A 10,259-nucleotide genomic window follows, 5' to 3' on the forward strand; every position below is an offset into this window, starting at 1 on the left:
GTAACTTGCAATCTAAACCAAACCAAAAAGCAAGTTAATGGAACTTTGTATATTCTAACATCCAACCAAAGAGACTGAGCCAAGCAGACCTGAAAAATGAGAAAATCCCAGTGAATTACATGAAGGTACTTACAGAAGCAGGAGAGACTGTTTTTAATCAAGTATCAATAGATACCAAGCAGAAGGATAAATGAAAAGTGCACATTTTATTACAGCTGAGGGAATACAGCAAAACATTTTTCACTAGTACTTGTTCAAAATTTTAAACACATTTATTTCCATCACTCTTTCACATTTCTCTCACTTGCCTAGCAAAACATTGTATGGATAAGGATATTGATGGATATAGAACTTAAAAGAAATTCTATAAATTAAGTTTCTGAAATGATAAATCAGATATTTAAATCAAGAACCAAGTGTGGAGACCTGCATATTCCCATTTACTTTGGAGACAGATTAACTTAATGAAGGAAGTTCAGAACCTAACTTCCCTTTTCAGAAACTGCCTTTAAGCCCTACTGTCAAAGGTATTTTGACCATAAAACTCACCCTTAGAGCTGGTATTTTGTTTTCTGGCTGTTTCATTTGCTCCCTTCCATTCTCTGTTTCTCACACTACTTCACAATAAATATAATAATACACATAACTAATTTCAGAGAAAGGCAGAGTAAGTAAAACAAGGGATGAGGATTATTTTTTAATGAACACAAAAATTCCAGGATTTAGCAACAAAATGTCCATGCTTCAAGAAGTTACATCAGAAACAAAGCAAGACATTATTTTGTATTATTTTCTGGTTAAAATTTGAGAAAATAGTCTTATCCATATGCATAGTTTTTTATACTTAATTCAGTTCTACCAGTTTTAACATATCTATGGGATTTTCAGATTAAATCATTGCATGGTAAAATGAGATTGCAGTTTAGCAATAAACACTAGCCCTGCTGCTGAGGAATAGGGGAGCAAAATTTTTTATTCTTCTTTTTATATTAAGAAAATTGATTTTGAAAACACAACCTATTCCCTTGAGTAGATAAATCTTCTTCTGCCTCTTTGGTCACAAAGAAATCTCAGTATATTTCAGCTATTGGGATGTATTTTGTAAATGGGAGAAGCTGGGAGGGAATATTAGATTTACTCTGGAATATCTTGTTGAAGGTTACTCATAGTTAACTTAAAAGATGTAACAACATTCTGAAAATTTGCCAGCAATCTTTTTGTTCTGGACCAGGAGCTGCTACTTCATTGATTTTCAGAATCAAACCTGCTGGCAGCATAGTTGCAGTTTTTCAAGTTTAGAATGAAGTTTTTTGTTAATTACCTTAATTTCTTGAATTTTTGCTGTTTCTCAGTTTGATGCTGTGGGCTTGATATGCTAATGAATAGTCTCTTCCAAACATCTGCATCCCTCTTTTCCAAACATTTTATTTTGCAAATGTGATTTATGTATTTAGTGTAACTCATTGGCAAACTTGAGAAAGAGGGCAGGAAAGGAGGTCAGCTTAAAAAGGCTGTTAATAAGGAAGGAAATAAAGTAGTATGATGTGGAGGAAGGATGAGAAAAAGGAAACTGACAGTATTCTACTGATCACAAGCCAAACGTAGGAGCACAGGGTACAGCACAAGTTATTTCTCCAGGTACATTTTTAATTACAATAGAATTCAGTCTCAAAAATGAGGACAGTGTTCTCCAATATACTGACTTGTGAATGTTACAATCTGATATTGCTGCAGTTAAATACACCAGGCTTTGTCAAAGGTTTTTAAGAGTTCAGTCCATTTAGCCTTGTGAAATGAAGGCTGCGACAATGTGACAGCTTTTGACGAACATATCAAGGAAGTAAACATCAGGAAGGGAGAAAAGCCATTTAAAACAAAGGACACCTAACTACAGATAGCCTAGATGAAAGCCAGTTTAGGTACAAACTTACCAGAGAAACAGTTGGGAATGTCTTACAGTTTTAAGATATATCATTGATCAGTTATAGATTACATCCTACTACTATAACTGTTTTCAGTGAAATTCACTTGACATGAAAGTCACTGTAGGGACTCCTACCCCTTCGCAGACACAATAAAATGAAATTTAAAAGGGTTTTAAGCAAAATAATTTCTATTTTATTTTCTTCAACAGTATTTCAGCCATGACTGCTGATGAATACTTTTTTCAATTGAAAACAATTATTTTGATATTTTAGAACTTCCAGAAAAATAACAGTTTTTCTTATCAAGTTGTTTTTAGAAACCTTCAATGGTCCTGACAGATTTATATTAACTATGCCCATGTTATCATCCACCTTCTTAAATGATGACAGCTATGGGCATTCAGGATATAACCAACCAATGACAATATCAAAGGGATGGATGATTTGTAGATGATTCTATTTTTTAATAGATAATTGTTTGGCTGAACCTCCTCTCCCCTCACAAAAAAAACCATGATATTCAACTGTTTTAATTGGTGATCTCTTGGTATAAATCTTAAGAAGCGTTTATGGCTAAGAGAAATTCTGAATTAGAAATACAGCAGTTGTAGGTACATTTGGAAAGCAAAGTCAAACCCCAGAATTTTGAAAAATCACTATAATTTGAACAATACTTCATCCATGATCTTCCAATGGCAGTGCAAAAATGGGTCTTAATTTCAAATGAATACAGCATGTCTGTAATAAGCTGCCACAAAGTACCCAGAAATAAGAATGTTTTTTTATTAACTATTTCCATTTCTGGAGAAAATATTAGCTTTCATTTTGAAATAATGTATCTCCCTCCTCTATACAATCAAAAGCAAAGGCATTTTCCAGGTTTACAGAAGGACAAGATAAAAATGGCAAAATGCAAAGGCATATACCAGTAATAGACTGCAAAATCAATTTAAGAAGTGCAACTGCGGTTGTCTTTCCCAGGTTTTTAATTATGTGTTTGTTTGCCATGGTGGCCTAATTTAGTCAAGTAGATGAGCCAACATTAAAAGCTGGTAGGAGAGGTAAGTAATCCCCAGGGTGGGCTGCTTGTGTAGAGAGTTTAAAAGCTACATGTACAGAAGCAGAAGCCAAGGCAAATTTGAGAAGGGGGTCCACATGATAAACAGTGAAAAGCCAGCAAATCAAATTTTTCACAATTAGTTGAACAACAACTGTGACAGGTTCAGCGCTTAGCATTTTCATTTGTGTGCTCAAATTTGGTTATCCGTCCTCTTTTATGCAAATGTGATGTGACAGGAGAAGCTGGGAGCACTCAAGCAGGCCGATCACTCACAACAGGAGCTAGGTCTGTACAGCTGAGAGGTCTGGATTAAATGGACTGAGCGCTGATGGATAAATGACATAGCCCAGGTTGAAAGCCTCATGAAGTGATTTAGAACTTCCACAAGATGATGCACAGAATATAAATTGCATTTTATTCTCAAATGTAAAAATAAAGGAGAGAAAAACATCAGCTTCTGCTAGTAAATAACCATGCTTATAATCTAGCTAAATCCAACACGCTTGCTGCCTTCTACAATAAGGAACTTGGGAAAACTCTAATAGGTATGTCTAATAATTGCTTATACACCAACCTTGTAACTCTACAACTCACTGTGATGTTTTTGTGCTCGCATGGAGACTTGGAAAGCTGATTAGGCAATTAAATCATTCCATCTACTTTGACAGATGAGAGCATGGCTGATGAAATACATGCAGACACAGAAAATATTTTCACAATGTACTTGCAAGTAATTTGGCAGCAGAAATTATCAGGTCAGAGAATTCCATCCTACTGCAGAAGGTATAATACTTAAGGTGATGTATTGTGCCAAAAGCATACTTACACATGAAGGGCTAAAGGATGAATTACCTTTGTAGAGCTCCCCCTCTGCCAGTATATAGGGAACTGAAATTCTAGAGGAAGGCATGCCAGAAAAGTATCGAAGCTTGCCCCTTCAACTACACCACTGCATTACTGTTAGGTTAATTTTCAAGACTGTTGGTAATACTCAGAAATTGTTCAAGAGACCTTCAGATATTACTAATGATAGGAAAGTTTGAATAAAATCACCCACATGAATTTCAGCTTGAAGATTACTATTAATTTTCCTTAATAAGGTTTCTTCTAACTCTGTATCTCACAAGACCACCATGTATTTTACACCTTTCATTAAATACAGTAGTTACTATGGTCTACAAAAATTTAATTGTTAATTGCATTTGTCCATTAGCTAAAGTACTAGGATTTTTATTTTTTTAGTACCCATTCCCTCTTTCACTTAGTGATATTTGTCTCTTGAGAGGATGAATTCTTTGCAGAACATTGTTGACAATTGTCACTGCTTTTGAAAAGAACAGATTTTCCTTAAGGCCCCTTCATCTACCAGCGGAAACAAATCATACTACCTACTGTTAGACTAAGCTTGGTAACTCAATCACACATCTGAATCTTGACACATCTGAATTAGTGAAACAAACAGGTCCAGCATACATCATAGGCACCAGAACCCTACTGTGGGTTCCACAACTATTATGTTGTTAGGCCATAGCACCTCAGAGACCCAGATCAGCTATCCCAAGACAGACCATTTCCAGCAGAGAACGTGGATATGGTTGTCCTGCTTTGAAGCCTAATAGTGTGTGTGAGACTTGTTCCATGCCAGTTGACCTCAGCATCAGAGAACGGTCCCAGCCATGTTTAATTTACTAGTATTTATGTAGACCAGGAGACTGAGTACCAGCATTCCGACAGGGAACAAGACATTGAAATTACCTATGTCTCTAGTGAGTTCTACTAAAAGCAAAAGCTATGAAGACATACTGAAATATGATAGCGCTGGATATGCAGCAACTAAACCACAGCATTATTGTATGACATAAAATTATTTGGAAGCCACCACAGTCTACTACCTTGCAAGATCTTTAGGCAAGTTGCTATAGGAAGAAGTTGGTGTTGCAAGTACATTCATGGGCTTTTCTCACCATTCATGTGTTTGTTGGGGTGGAAATAAAATTCAGAAGGTCCTAGGATACCCACATCAATCTAAAATACCATTTAAAATTCATGCAGAGGGTTTCTAACACATTGTTCCTATAACCACTAACCAATACTAAACAGAATTGTTAGAGAAGACTATTCATTCTTTGTTCAGACATTTGGAGGAAAACAAACAAAATGCTGAGTTCTTCAAAAGACAATGGGTATTTTTGCAAGTAGTAGTATATACAGTATTTGGGGATATTTTAGAGATTTGAATGTGGATCTATGGAGATAAAAGTAGATAATTACTTTTCATAGTGATTTTTGGACTCTGATTAAGACTAAAGATTACAGTCTACCTTTCCTTTCACATAAATATATTAATTTTGAATGGTTTTGATTACCTGATTTTAGAAAGCAGACATGAAAGCATACACAACCTCAGATAAGGGATGGCTCCTAACAGTTTTGAGGTTCAGAACAGTTACAAATCAGTTCTGAGAAAGACTGTCATGACAAGACCATTGATTCTTTGTGCAGCTGGAGAGATATCTGAAAGGAGTTAAGTACTGCAATTCTTTGCACTGTGAAAGTGTCCGCTTCGAAGGCTGAACTGACACAAGCTCCTGTTAATGTAACCACAAGAGTTTAGACCAGTACCTTTCATCTTACTCTGCAGCCAGGATAATGAAAGATGATTCCCTTGTTCCATGACAATAACTCAACATCATACAATTTTTTCACTCAGCCAACAGGTTAAACAGCTTAACAAACAAGAAAGTCCCATTAACTGACTAGTTGATGTTATCCTACCTAACTTGGATGAACAGGTTTGAACACACAAATACCCATTGACTGGATAAGTAGTCTTTCAAAAGAGAAACTGACTGTTGACACAACATACTCCACAGGGACGCATAACAAGGAACACTAAATTCTGCAATCACTATGCCACGAAGAAGTAATCACTAAAGTGAGGCTTCTCTTTACTTCTAGGTATCTTAGATGATACTCTAAAGTTCCAAATGGAAGCTTCTGTGAAAATACTAGTCAGAATCAGTATTTCCTGGCCCTATTCTCTGGATTTAGCAGTACTTCCCAAATCTTTTACAGCATGGCTTGTCTGCAACAAACTAGGCTACCCACATGTGTGGCAGAGAGAGGGTAGACTGCAGGAAAGGAAACCTGCACATAAACAATTGTTTGGCCAAGAACTTGAAACCTCAGCTTCTACCTGCCTCAGTACCTCCTTCTAGAATTTTAATATTGGTAGTTTATTTCACCAACACCCAACAAATTTAAACAAAGCCAGCCTTTCTACCATCCAACCTAATTTCAAGTCCTACAGTGCTTAGTACATCCCTACACCTACTCTGCTTTCTTCCCACCTGCTGCGTTCCTTGACTAAGGTCCCTAAATGCTGTCAGAATTGCCTTTGTTCCCTGCCAATGATTTACCTTTTCTACACAGATCCATTAGGAAAAATGGATCCTGCTCCAACCTAGCCTAAGGGCTGCTTCACCCAGCTGGCAAAGCTGAGTTCTAGGAAGTGGAAGTGCAAGCACAAGCAAGTGCAAGCACAATGGTTCTGCTGCACAATGGCGAGTAGAGGAGGAAACCCTGCTGCTGCTTCATTAGCACTGCACTAACATATGAGTCACACAGCCTTTGACACAAAGCTACCATACTCACAATAAGCTAAAAGAAAGTCCTAAAAGTCAGACAAAAATCAAGGCTTCTCACACCTCTTTTGGAGGTGATGGTTGACTGATTTGAGTCTACCTTCCCCCCCATCAGAACCACTGAAGGATATGTCAAAACAAGTCACAGCTCCTACAGCAAAGTCTCTGTTTGTAAGGCTATTGAGAACACAAATGGGTCCAGAGTCAGCTCAAACGCAGGGCCATGCAGCTTTCAATTTAGTGGGTCACGGCTGAAGCACATCATGTTCTGTGCTTGTCCTGAGTCCTGTGCAAAGTTCAAGGCTTCTGTTCTCAGCTGCTCTTCTGATCTTCTGTGGAAGCACTTCAGCTTCCACCTTCTTCTCACTAAAGGTTTTATTAAATGTTTTGTCCTGGCTCCTGAATCAGGGGAAGAGAAGAGACAAACCAAGAGTTGAAGCCAAACATACGTAACCAAGAAGAGCACAGTGGTGTGGGTTTTTTCAGTGAATGTAGCATGGCTTGAAAAAGAATCTTGGGATGAAGAGACCTACTGATATCACCTCCTCACTCCTGTCCCAGCATTCCCCACCAGTAACATCTTTTCAGTCATCTGGTAGATTAGGGAGGTAATTCATTTGTACTATCCCATTTTTAAACCATAGCCCAGTTCCTCAATTACTACATTATCACTCAAATACCTGCTGTGTCAAGTGCAGGGGACAGGCAGGAGTGACCAGCCACAGTCCTCTCTGATCCTGGCACAGAACAAGACTATTTATGAGAACATTTTTCCCAACTTAGTCCTTGCCATCAAAGCATTAATACTGCTTTATCTAAAAAAATGGATTCTTGAAAAACACTATAAAGTTCAACAGTGGGCAGAAATTATTTCAGAGAAAGATTCAAATGCTAAAAGCTAGCTCAGTATTTGTTAATTCAGGGTGACTCCAGAGTGTAACTCATAAGCTTCTAAATTAATATTTTTAAGGAGGTCATAAAATGTGAACTTTAGTAACTGCTACAGCCAATCAAGGTGCCATCAATCTTGACTTAGAATACTAACACACTAGTAATTACCTACTCAAATTACTTTAAAAGTTTAACAAAAGCTTATCTACAGATAATATTGTAGCATGATATACTGCCATCTTAAAAATGGTAGTGTACTGAATTCTCCTGGCTAATCTTTTAGTTATTTCAGATTCAAATTTCTGTAACTTACTCTCTATTTATTCTGTGTTTTCCTGGTAAGCTATCTTTAAAAAATTCAATACATGGTAGATTTGCAGAGAAGAGCCAGTAAAGAGCAAAGACCTCAGTATTTTTAGAAGAGAATGGATTACAGAAAACAAGGATGGAAAAGAAATAGTACTTACTTTAAATTCATTTGAAAGGATGTCTGGAGACAGTTCAACACAGAAACTGAAGAAATAAATATATTTTAAATTATTTTGATATTCTTGTTATTAGAACATAAATTTAGTGAAGACATGCAAATAATATTGTGGGCGTCCACCAATACAAAACTGCATAAACAGAGAGAACTAACCTATTGAAACTTAACAAGGTCTAATATGACTTACATTCCTTAATTTTTCATTATATATTGACAGCAAAAAGCACTCTATATCATTCTGTTGTACTGCCAACATCCATAAAATACTTCTAATAGAAAACTTATTTTGTAATTCAGGTCAGGCAGCAAGTCTGCTGACCAGCACTTTGCTTATTCCACCATAAAGGTGTACAGCTATTGCTTTTTGCTCTTTAATCTCATATTTTTCAGTAACAGAATATTCTCAAAGATAAATTTGGCTACATCACATTAATATATCTAAATACACAATACACAGAATGTTGCTTCTGGGAACAAAGAATACCAAATCCCAAACAAGAAATGGTAGTTTTGCAAAATAACTGAGGAAATTTTACCACTGGGAAAAAAAAAAATTAAAAAACCCCCACAAACATCCCCCCCCCAAAAAAAATCGCCCCCAAACCCAAAATCAAATCAAACAACAACCAAAAATGAACAAACAAAAACCCCAATAAAACAAAAAAAAAGAAAAGAAAACAAAGAAAAAATCCAACAGAAGTAACTTGTAGGACCACCAGAGTCCAAATTTCTGAATATTGGAAATAAATATTCACCAATTATTAACTTAGTATTTTAAAAAGAGGCAGATTACCCCACAGATACTGAATATGTACTTTTGGATGTAGCTGCAAAATCAGATTCTTAATCTCTCTATAGAAAGATTAACCTATTCAAAATGTGTTCAAGTACATAAGCAGTTATGATTCCATATCCAGGTCAAATTCATTACTAGAGCAATGTATGGAAGCAAAGTTTTCAAGTATGAGCAGGTAACATTTGCCTTCAGTGTAAGAACTTGTTTGAAAGATGGTTAAGACTTCAATTACACAGGTATAGAAAGTCCACCTTTCTGAACATCTGTACAAAATGCTATGCTGCAGGGAAGTTTTCTACACCTGCTCACTTGCTGCTTACTGGACACTTCTGTGCTCTTGATAAAAATTCTAATTCTACTTAACCTTACTCAACTTTTTTTCTGCCTAATATGTGAAGGACGGTACAACCAATAGGCGAGTTTTGAAAATAGCACCAAGGAAAAAGTTGAAGATTGTAGAACCATGCAAATAAATAAATAGTATCCAAACACTACCACAGAGAAAGTAGATAGAAAATATAATTAAAAACTGTATTAAAAATACTCTTTGATTTCCTTTTTAATGGGTAGAAAGATCACACAAGGGATGTATCATTTTAAATATTACCTAATACCTCTCTGAGAGCAGCAAGAATGCAAAGAAATAATCATGATAAATAAAACCAAGTCATTTTTACAACCAGAATTTCTCTTCTCACAATGAATTCTAGCAAGTAAAGTTTCCTTCTTTAGGTGAATTCAAAGACACTGACTCCTTGGAAGTCTTGCAGCATTTTGTGATGTTTATCCACAGGTGCTGATACAGTGGCCCCCTTCAAGAAAAAAGGAGAGCATATAATAATCTCTACACAGCTGATTTTTTGAGTTAGGAGGAATGTAAAAAAATCTGTAGTGGCTCAGCACTTTTTGACATTGCACTAATGACTGAAAGGGAATAGAAAACAACACAGAATGAGTTACATACATGTCCTACATGGTGTTGGCCTATATATGATTTGTGTGCATGGGCACTGCAGTCTCAGAATTCCAAGTGCTCCACTGCACACCCAGTGTTCCAATGCATGGGCTACCAGCAGCTTCCTGGTCCACCCAGGCAAGACAGTGAGAGACAGTGAATGGGTGTACAAAGATAAACAAGTATTTCTACATCACAGCTGAAAAATTGTTTTGTATAATTACAGTGCACCAGTTGGAGGACCTATAGTAGTAATTATTTGATGTATTTGAGTCTATGATAAAGCAAATATAACAGGCTACAGTGGTGGAATTTATTTAAACTATGTTAGGCTGGTGATTTCTTTTGTAGTTTGTATGAAAATCCAATCTTGTGTGCCATTTCTGTCCACCTCCACTTTCCAGCAATAAGTTTTAGTTCTCCCTATTCCAGACCACAAACACATTTAAAAGATTAGTTCTTACAAAAAGCTTTGACAAACAGGACGAAGCTACCCAAAGT

General features: G+C 36.4%; 1 long non-coding RNA gene across 1 annotated transcript; it reads right to left on the reverse strand.

The window, feature by feature from the left end:
- Nucleotides 1-3,377: 3,377 nt before the first annotated feature.
- Nucleotides 3,378-8,569, reverse strand: LOC137469555 (uncharacterized). The gene is made up of 2 exons (XR_010996581.1): nt 7,988-8,569; nt 3,378-7,028 (listed from the first exon to the last, which is right to left on the reverse strand). It is a non-coding gene; the product is annotated as an uncharacterized lncRNA (long non-coding RNA).
- Nucleotides 8,570-10,259: the final 1,690 nt, after the last annotated feature.

The sequence above is a fragment of the Anomalospiza imberbis genome, chromosome 2 (assembly GCF_031753505.1).
Source record: "Anomalospiza imberbis isolate Cuckoo-Finch-1a 21T00152 chromosome 2, ASM3175350v1, whole genome shotgun sequence".
NCBI lineage: Eukaryota > Metazoa > Chordata > Aves > Passeriformes > Viduidae > Anomalospiza > Anomalospiza imberbis.